Here is an 11,193-nt window from a genome sequence, read left to right as displayed (position 1 = left end):
ACAATACATTGTTATTTTTGTCATCAACAATGTACAAATTCTGGATAGTGTTTATAGAAAAAAGATAACAGAAAATTTCCTCCATCAAGACGAGAAGGTAAAACAGCATGTCTCATGAAACAAGGAAACAATCACAGGAAAGGACAATCACTGCTGTGGAAACTGCAGCATCTGCTCATGGTTGTTCCCACATTTACAAAATCTCCCCCAATTATAAAATGTGAGTCCTGTCCTGAGTCTGAAATGGCTGATGTGTGTGGCTCAGAGACCTCTCGGGACTCCAGAAAGACCAGGCCCCAAGAAACAAGCTGCTGAAATGAGAGCAAAGTTAACCGAGTCCAGAGAGAGACGGGGACACAGGACTTTCCCAGGAACAGGGAACAGGAAACCTCTGACAGGGACAGAGAGGAACCTCGAAAGGCAGCCTGGAAGAGGAGAAAAACAACTGACAGAGCAGGGGAGTGCCCAGATTTGAGGAAACTGGAAAATATGAACCTTGTGTCAACCACTATTTAGTATAGGGAAATTCCTATAATATCACCAAATTCCTCAATTTGAAAATTAGGCCTCTTTAGAAAATAAATTTATAGTTGATGAACTGTCTTTTAATACTTGGCCAGTTACAACAAGTTTTATCGCTCTCCTAAACCAAGGGTAAAATAAGGCATAAATCAAAGGATTTAGAGCAGAGTTATAACAATCGAACCAGCAAAATACCTCATAAACATATGAAGGAGTCAGAAAACAACCAATGAATAAATCAATCATATACGGTAACCGTGAGATTAAAAATGCAGCCACCGTGATGCCCAGGGTTTTAGCTGCTTTTCTCTCTCTCTTAGCCACCCTCGTTTTGTATGTCCCTGATAATCCTGTTTTGCCACTCATGTTTTCCATCTTTTTAGCCTATTTTCTAGCCACAAGAAAAATATTACTGTACAGAATCATCATAACAAATGTAGGTATGAAAAATAATAGAAAATTGATGAAAATCCCGATTTATAACAAGCTGACGACCACCTACACAGCTGAGGGCACTTAACTAATTCCTCCAACCCATCCTCGTGGACACCCGTGTAGAACACAGCGCCGCGGTAGACGAGGGGCAGGATCCAGGAGAGGCTGATGCAGATCCCCGACACAGACCCCGTGAACCTGGTGGGATAGACCAGAGGGTCGGTGACAGCGATGTACCTGTCGATGGAGATGAAGCACAAGTGGAAGAGAGAAGAGTAACAAAATGCCGCATCACAGCAGCTGTGGAGAGTACAGAAGCTTCGCCCAGAGCACCAGCAGCTCTCCACCGACCTGACCACGCTGAAGGGCATCGCGGTGACCCCCACCAGGAAGTCCGCGCCGGCCAGAGAGGCGGGAGCAAGTTGGCTGGAGAGTGCGGCTGCTTGAAATGGAGGATGGAAATCATCACCAGGAGGTTTCCCAACACGGCCAGCCCAGCGCCCAAGCCGAAGACCGTGTACAGGAGGAGCCGGGGTCCGGGCGAGTAGGGAGACCTCACACGGGATCCGGTCACCTTCTCGTAGCAGAGCTGCTCCGCTGCAGGCGGGGACGGGTGGCCACTCACGATGCTGCTGTGAACAGCAGGCAAACACTGGGAAAAGTTCTGCCCTTTGTCAATCACACAAAGTAGAGCAGTTTTATATTCCTGAAAGGAGAGATAGGATCTTTTAAAACTGAATATCCATGTTATGGTTACCAGATGTTACCTCCGTGGCCTGTCACATGTCCATTTTAATTTTAGGCTCTGAACATATGAAATAATCATATATTCAATTTAAGTGCTCAACAAATATTAACTATTGTTAATTATTACCATTTTTATTCTTATTCTTTAGAATATAATTGGAAACAATTTTCTAAATCCAATAAGAATTTAACTTCAAGTAAATCTGTGTTTGACACAAAGATTTCTAGCCTTGAAATTTATCAAACATCTTTTTTAACCTGGTCTGGATACAGAGGATCTTCCTCTTTGTCAAAGTTAGTGAGATGTATTGACTTGTTTTATTAGTTACCTTTACTACCCACCCCTCCCACCTGGAGCAAGACTGTCCGAAGAGTTAATGACAAACCCCCAGGAAGCACAGCCAAACCCCATATCCAAAGTCACCTAGGTGGATCCCTGTAATACAAGATGTGAACAGTGAGAAAAAACTTATATTTAATAATCTCCACCAGAGGCCGGCGCCGTGGCTTAGCAGTTAAGTGCGCGTGCTCTGTTGCTGGCGGCCCTGGTTGGGACGCACAGCTTGTCCGGCCATGCTGAGGCGGCATCCCACATACAGCAACTAGAAGGATGGGCAACTATGACATATAACTATCTACTGGGGCTTTGGGGAGAAAAAGGGGGAAAAAAAAAAGAAGAGGATTGGCATGGATCTTAGCTCAGGGCTGATCTTCCTAAAAAAAATAAAAGAATCTACACGTTTTAAAAAATAATAATAAAAATCTCCACTTAAAATTTATATTTATATGTGAATGGCCTGTCTACCCCAGCAGGGGCCATATGAAGAACAACAATGAGAGGACACTCCTACCCATGAACAAAGATGCAAAACTCCTAAGCAAATATTTTACAAACCATTCCCAGCAATACATAAAGAGATGACACATCATGACTGGAATCTGTGCAAAGAGTGGAAGTTGCTTTAACATTAGAAAATCAAATAATATAATTCACCTTTTTAACAGATTCAAATTTATAATCATCTGAGGAATGCAAAAAAGCATTTGATAAAATTCAACATTTATTCCTTACTTTAGCAAAGTAAAACTTCAAGATATCTTTTGTACATATCGATGTCTCTGCTAAAAGGCCCCATCACACATGATATACCTAATGGTGAAATTTGAGAGCATTCTCTTTAAGATGAGTATCAAGGCAAAGATGCTTCAGTAATCAGAAGATTAATTGGTATAAGTCTTCTGAAGACGTCCATAAATCCACTGGCAGTCCAATATCATGTATCCAACATTTATATTTGTTTATTTATTAAGCATCTATTTGTATCAGGGTCTTGAAGATAAAAAAAATAAACAAGAAACATCTCTTGCCCTTGGGGGTGGAGGTCTCCGTGTGATATGAGAGAGAGACATATACAGTAGTAGCAATACAATATGCTTCCAGCCAGAATTAACACATGTAAAAAGTATAAAGTGAGAAATGACACAGGGACAACTAATAAAATTGGATGAATGACAAGAATTCACTAAGGATATAAATGTAGTGCCAGGTTTAGAATGATGAATGGAAAATTTTGAGGTAAATAACAGGGAAAAGTTTCAAAACTGTGCACAGCTTTTTACACCCCAATAATCATTTTAGATTTTATCTTATAATTAGTGCATGGGTGTAGAGAAAACCTACTTATTAGTAGGTAAAAATCTCAATTACCACAAATTCATGTGGGTCAGAATGCACTTTGCTTGTTTTTCTGTAACTGATCCTTAATTCTCTTATAAGCCCCTATCTTATGGGGTGCAATAAATTTAAGCTCAGTCAATTTGGAGTCCCCACTCTTTCTCCCAGGGTTGAGTCTAAATTCCAGGGTGCTGTGTAGTCTGCCTAGCTTCCACATGAGTAGATTGGGATTGTCTCTGTAGTTTCCATCTAGTATGAAATGGCCATCTTTCTCATAATGGAAAAAGGATGATCACATGACCCTCAGCTCAGAACAATAAGCTGACAATATCCCCTCCGGGCCTTGGAAGGACTATGAATCTGGTGGTCTCTTCTGCACGTGCTCCAGACCATCCACGTGTTGCTCATTCATTGGCACGCTGCTTTGGCTTTTTCCGATTTCAGAGCCAATGTACTGTCATCAATCTTCCCTCTACCACTAGGAAAAGTTTCCACTTTTATAGAGATTTAGAGACTAATTATGGGCTCTTAGTTTTCTACTTTTCAAGCCCCTTCCTTTTTGGTGTCTTTTTGGTGTCTTCAGCTAAGACTCAGAGATTTCAATGAAGTCAAAGCGCGCTTATAAGTTTTCTTTCTACTTTACCTCCCTCCTTCCACCCCTCCCTCACCCCTAAGCTCCTCTGTGTTTGTCCAGGAAACTGGAACATTCTGAAGTAGAAAATTTCACACTGTCTCATCACAGTCACCTGACATTGATGACCCCAACATAACTTCAGATCGCCTTCCTTACACCTTTACACCAATTTTCTTGGAATTTTGGTCATAGCTCTTACGTGATGGCTTTAATTAGTCTATGGTACAGATATGTGCCTCCTACAACATGAGAGAAATTCCAGAAAGATCCTCAAGTATCTTCTATGCATCATGGAGCACAGATTCAGGTGTGCGAAACTTGTGACTTTATTTTAATGTAACCATCACTATATAGTAACAAATAGGTTCAGAACACCTAGTCTAACTAGGTGGTTTACATGTGTTAAATCATTAAATTGTCACATGCAAAAAAGTCACATGCAATGAAGCTGGCACTATTATGATCCCTATTTTACAGATGAGGGACTGAAGCACTGAGAAGTTAATAATTTTCTCGGGGTTACACTTCTAGTAAATGATGGACTTGGGGATTTGCATCCAAGCAACTTAGCTCCAGATTCTGTGTTCTGAGCCTAGTGCTCTGTGCCCGTAGATGAACCTAATTTCTGAGCCAAGCCTCCTCCCCTCCAGGAGATGGAAACTTCATCTCAGTCTATCTGGGTTTTCTCTTCTCCCCTAAGTTAACAGGCATCAACCCTCACTCTGTGGAGTGGAGATCTGGTCTGCATGAACACCCCCCTTGACTGATGTCCAATGAGATGTCCTATCTGGTCTCTAGAAGCTGGTCCAGTTGTGTCACAGAGCAGCCATCCCTTGTTGCTGGCAGTAAGGCTCCTTTACCTTAGGCTCCCTGTCGGCCGATTCCAGTGCCCTTCTCAGAAGAATGGGATCATTCAGCTATGCTCGTGGCACAAAGGGCCATGGGACTTTTGGTGGGAATGTCTAGGACTTGTCCTGACTCCATGCTCCCCTTGGGGGCTCAGGACTCTTTCACTGTCCCTGTACTGTGGCGGAGCAGTGAGGTGCTCTGTGAGGCTGTCTCAGGCCACACACTGAGACAACCTTTAGCCATTTCTGCCCTGTGATTTAATACTCACTGAGTCCTGTCCAGGAAATGGAGAAGGATTTCCCCCTGCACTTGCATCTTCTTGCTTCAAAGCTGTCTGACTGTATTGGTTTGTGGTGGCTGCTGTAACAAATCACCACACGTTGGTGGCATCTAATAACAGAAATTACTCCCTTACAGTCTGGGGGCCAGAAGTATGGAATCCAAAGTCAAGGTGTGAGCAGGGCTACACTCGCTCTGGAGGGTCCGGGGGAGAATCTGTCCTTCCCTCTTCCAGCTTCTGTTGGCTGCCCACATTCTTTGGCTTGCGGCCTCCTCACTCCAATCTCTACCTCTGAGATCATGTCACCTCCTCCTCTCCGTGTGTTATCTCCCTGTGCCTCTTTCTTATAAGGACACTGGGGATGGCATGTAGGGCCCACTGGATAATCCACGACAATTTCTCCATCTCAAATTTTTTTAACTTAGTCACATTTGCAAAGACTTTTTTTTCCAAAATACTAGCATTTATAGGTTCCAGGGATTAGGATGTGGATCTTTTTTGTGGGGCTATTATTCAACCAGCCAAATTATTACCCCTTCTCTCAACCGAGACCATATCCAGGGAGGGAAGGGTGCTCCTCCCTCAGATACTCTCACTATTTTCTCAGTTATTTGGTTTTATTGGAGGGAAGGGAAGGTTAATTTTAGCCACAGCAGCACACACACACACACACACGAAATATCTGGTCCTATAGACACCTGACTAACTCCAGCATCAGAGCCTGGTCTGTCTCTGAGATCTGTGATGTGCTTATAATTCAGTCCCAAAGCCTGATTCCTATTGTATTTAGAATCAAATTCTAATAATACGGCCTGTGAGGTCTCACATAGTCTTAACTCTGTAAAACTCGCTGACCCCCGGTTCATTATGCTCCAAACGTTTTCTCACTCTCAACCCTTCATCTACCCAACAGGATGCCTCAGGAGCTTTGCACAGGCTCTCTTCCATCTGCATCACTTTCCTCAGATCTTCACAGACCTGGCTCCTTGTCATCCTTCAGACCTCAGCTTTTACGTCACTACCTCAGAAAAATCACTGTCTCAGCTAATGTGGGTATCCCTGTTTTATCCTTTTATTTACCTACTCTTAATTGAACTTATCAGAATTTGTTATAATCTTATTTGTTGGTTTATTGGCTTGCATTTGTCTGTCTGTCTCTCCCAATGTCATGTAAGCTCCATGAGGTGAGGTACTTCCTTAAGTACCACTGTGAGTAAACCAGACAGTCGTTGCTGTTGTTTTGTTTCTTTGTTCCTGTGTTGTTGTTTTGTTTCAGACAGTTGAGTGAATAAATGAGTGGATAAATACAATAGATACCCATGCCCCAGCCTTGGGAGAATGCATGTAAATGCTTTTTTTTTGAAAGAATAGTTGGCCCTGTCTAAAGACCATTGTTGAATGAGCCGTTAAATCTTTGGCCATTTGGTGTTCAGCAAGGTTTGTCATCCTTAGGACTCAATCAATAAAGACCACAGAACATTGTTTCAAGAGACTCACTCTCTGAAATAAAAAAACCTCTCTAAAGAGCTTATGGGAAAATATTTGAGGGCTGAACCTTTCATGAGTGTATTTTCATCACAATTAAACATTATCTTTGCTTGTTAACGTTTTCGAGAAACTTCTAAAATGGTTACCGTTATGCCCTCTTACTGGGGAGGTTGTGGAAGCCTGGACAGGTCCAGCAGCAGGTCCAGAGCATGGTGCTGGTGAGGGGCATGTTGGGATTTGGAGCCGGGTCCGTCTGACTCTGAAGGTCGTGTTTGTACCTGCTGTGTTACCCCCTTCAAAGCAGCCTGAGGGAATGGATGGGCCTTAGGAATCTGGGTTCTAGGTTCTGGCTCTGCCACTCACAGTTCCTGGGACTTTGGACGAGTTAGTTCACTTTGGTGGCCCCGAGTGTGAAATGATAGGACTCAAATCGATGGCCCGTGAAGTTCCTGCAGTTCTAGTGATGCTAATCCCAAGTGCATGGGAGTAACATGCAGGGCTTTTTCTGTGTGCCCACAGTGAGAATTCTGGTGCCCCAAGGCAAGCTTTGGGGAGCCCATTGTGATGATAACCCAAGTTACTTGAAAGATAGTCAGGTTGACTTTGGGACTGAAAATCACAGCCTTAATCATCAGAGTTAAGACTGAAACAAACAAACAAGAACACAACAAAACAAAAAGAGGAGAAAGGTTACCCTAAGAACTGTCAGAGGAAGAAATAATGGATAATGTGCTCCAAGAAGGCAGAAAATTCACCCGAAAGCATGGACAGGTGAAAAGATCCAGGAGGCCATGGAGAGAATGGTTCAAGAATATCTAGAAGGACCAGAATATAACAGACAGTGGAGGTGTACAAAGAACTCTTCTATCCCTTCAGAGTTTAGTGTATAAACTTGAAAATGCCACTATCAAAGGAGAGTAAAAGAGGAACCAGCTGATCTAAGGTAGCTGGAGTGAGCTGTCACACTCTGCGGGGGTGACTCAGTCAGCATGAAGTGGAGCAGTTTGAAAATTAGGGTAGAGAAGGAGAGTAGAGAGGGCTGTAGTAGGGTTAGAAATCCATGTCAGAGGCCCCGGTGGCCAACGCCAAGGCAGAAGTAGAACATGAGCTACCTGGATCCATGGAAAACAATGGTGGTGGGACCTGGGGAGTTTTTACCTCCTAATGCCTTTTCCTAAAATAAAGGAACACACGGATATAGGCCCTGGATTATATTGGGGGAAAGGCAAACCAATGAAATGAAGCCCCGTTACTAAACTGTGTGGTGAATGAGAATCAACACTCTATAACCGTTATTTCAGCTGCCGATTGTTCCTGAGGCTGGTGTTATCCAGGAAACGGGGCTTACACACTTGACCACTGAAATGCCTCCCTGCTCGAACTTCTGGTTTCTTTAGTGTTGGTTAGCAGGCGTGCTGTGCTTTCAGGCTAAACCCACCTTATTTCAATCTAGAATTGAAAATATGTAATTGGAAGTCAAGGAAATTCCATCATTATTCAGTCAAGGGCATATGGAGATGTGGCCTTAGTACAGCCTTTAATGTTGTTAATAGTGAAACCGTAAGATCTTGGATTAAATAGAAGAGAAGGGAATCCTAAGTGCCTGTGGTAGACAGAACAATAGCCTCCCAAAATGTCCTTGTCATAATTCTCAGAACCTATGAATATGTTACCTTACCTGGCAAGGGGACTTTGCTGATGTGATCTTGAGATGGGGAGATTATCCTGGATTATCTACATAGGCTCAGTGTAATCACAGGGTCCTTATGAGGGAAGAAGGGAGGGAGGAGAGTCAGTCAGAAGAGAGGTGACGGTGGGGGCAGAGGTCAGAGTGATGCAGCCGCAAGCCCAGGAATCCGGGCAGCCTCTAGAAGCTTGAAAAGATGAGGAATGGATTCCCACCTTGACCCTCTAGAAGAAACACAGCCCTGCTGACACCTTTATTTTAACCCTATAAAACCCATTTCAGACTTCTGACTTCCGGAACTGCTTGAGAATAAATTTGTTCCATTTTAAAACCACTAAGTTTGTGGTAATTTGTTACTGCAGCAATAGGAAATGAATACAGTGCCTTTGCTACAATCCCTCTTTTAGCTAGGATGGCATTAAAGTCTATCCAGCTTCCATCCCTGACATGCTGAGATTTCTGGAATCCTTAATGGGTCTGTCACTACCACCCTCTCCTGGATATCAAGCAAGTGAATATCAGATTCACAAATTACCCTGAGCCCAGAACAAAATACATAGAGAGAGATAAATCACAATACTGTATCTCAAAGTAGTATACTTTGAGTTTCTGAAAAGACTAGAAGAATATATAAAATGTTGACACCAGTTTTCCCTAGAAAGTGGGAGTTAGAGAGATTTTTTTCTCTTTCTGTGCTTCTTGGTATTTTCCAAATTTTCTGTAATAAACGGTATTATTTTTATAATTGGAAAGAACTTATTTTTAAAAAGAAAAATAAAAAGTAAAGAGACATGCTGTCTGTATTGCCTCAAGTACATTAAATTACCCAGCTCCGTACACAGTAACCATGTCGCAAAGGACCCAACCTAGAGGATCTTCAAATTTTGCTCCTGGAAGAGGCAGGTTGGTGTCGTAGAAGGCACATCGGCACTGTGGGAGGGCAGGGATGGTTCAGCTCTCAGCTCTGTTCTCTGCTAACTTTGGGACCTAGGCCAATATTCTTAACTTAGCTGAAACCTGTCTCTCTGCAGAGATTTTCTAAGTATTCAAGTTCTGTAAAGGTAGATTTTTTAAAATAGTAGCTATTAATTTTATACTGCTCCTTCTGTTTAAAATGCATTTCCTTACCTTTTCTACCTGTTGAGAAGCTACACGTTTTTAAAGCTCAGCTCAAATGCCGCTTCCTCTTGGTGATTGTGATGATGTTTGTGATTGCCACGATGTACAGAGCACTGACTACGTGCCGGGGGCTATGACAATCACTTCATTTGCAAGATTATCTCACGTCATCTTCAGGACCCTGAGGGACAGGTATATTACCTCCATTGTACAGGTGAGAAAACTGAGGCGCAGGAGGTAAATCACTTGCCCAAGGTGACATGACATGATGGCTCAAATCTGAATTCGGTGAGGCCCTTCTGACGCTTCAGCCCTGACTTTTGAACACTGATCCCTCCAGATAAGTGGTGGCTCCCTCCTCTGAGTTCTATAGCTCTTTGTTGTAACTGCATTGGGAACTGATTTTTATTCTGCTTTGTTTGTTCTTATTTGTAGGTGTTTTTGTGCCTTTGGACTAGTAGTCTTTTGAGTGCAATGATGACATTTCAGGAATTTTGGATCCAACAGAGTTTAGTATCTTCACGTAGCATAGGTTCTCAAGAAACGTTAGTTGGCAGAATAAAATATCACATCTGAGGTACCTGAAGTGATGCTGCACTCTCCTGAGAGAGGTAGGTCAGGGCGACACGCTTGGGACCTTCAGCAGCATATGTCAGGCCCTGGGAACAATCCTGGGCTCTCTGTTCAGGACCCACATCCATGGCGGGAGTCTCAGCTCTCCTCAGCAGGAAGAATTGAATTGGCACACAGAAAATATTTGTCTTTAGGCAAGCTTGACCTGTGACTCCAAACTATTCCAGGAGGACTGGTGTTACACCTCGTAAGACACTTAGCTGAGGTCAAATGTGGAAACAGAGAAAGATCGCTTTCAAGACTGGCAGGCACTTCAATGTCGAGTTCAGAGTGGGACAGAGTGAGGGCAGCATGAGACAGTCACTGGAATTTTGCGTATATGAGACAATTTTCCAGCATAACAAATTTTCAGTGGCTTACAACACCAAACATTTGCTTTTTGCTCATGTTACAGGAGGGCTGCAGGGTGTGAGCAGCTCTGCTCTCAACTGCAGGTCAGCCACCGGTCTGCTGTTTGTGTCTTCTCATTCTGGGGCCCAGGCTGAAGGGGCAGGTCCTATTGACACAATGTGCCCTCATGGCAGAGGGCAGAATTTCAAGAGCTGGGCTGGACCACGCAATTACATGTAAGCTTCTGTTTGAACATGACAAGGGCCCCATTGGTCCATATTGCATTGACCAAAACAAGTCACGTGGCCAAGCCCAACATCAGTGGATCTGGGACATTTGCTCCTTCCAGTGGAGTAGGGAGCAGGGGAGACGACAGTGAGAAAGGAGCATACAGTAGAGATGGGACGTGTAGAAGACCAAATCTCAGTGGCATCATGTGATGAGTTCCAAAGGCCAGGACTGAGGATGTGAAGCCCTCCTCTTTGATTATCAAAGCCTTCCCCACAGTGTCAACTTTACAGCCACCTGTTGCAGAGAAAGGCTGTGCAAACTGCAAGGCCCTTTGCAAGAGAGGGGCCTGATTCTCTCACACACTTCGTGGGCCACCATTAGTGTGACCTCTTGCTGTGGAAACTGCCCTGCTCAAAATCCTCGCCCATATATATGGCATACAAGTCATGTGTTTATACTCATACACATATACACATATGTATTCCCGTGTATTATATATTCACACATGCTGGGGTGAGCTGTAGCCTGGTTTAACTAAGTTGTAAGAAAACAATATAATTAAG

General features: G+C 43.4%; 1 pseudogene; it reads right to left on the bottom strand.

Moving 5' to 3' along the window:
* Nucleotides 1-561: 561 nt before the first annotated feature.
* On the bottom strand, nt 562-10,137 carry LOC131420309 (trace amine-associated receptor 6-like; annotated as a pseudogene).
* Nucleotides 10,138-11,193: the final 1,056 nt, after the last annotated feature.

Source organism: Diceros bicornis, chromosome 23 (genome assembly GCF_020826845.1).
Source record: "Diceros bicornis minor isolate mBicDic1 chromosome 23, mDicBic1.mat.cur, whole genome shotgun sequence".
In the NCBI taxonomy this organism is placed as follows: domain Eukaryota; kingdom Metazoa; phylum Chordata; class Mammalia; order Perissodactyla; family Rhinocerotidae; genus Diceros; species Diceros bicornis.
Note: the sequence above shows the minus strand (reverse complement) of the source record. Positions and strands in the feature narration are given on the sequence as shown.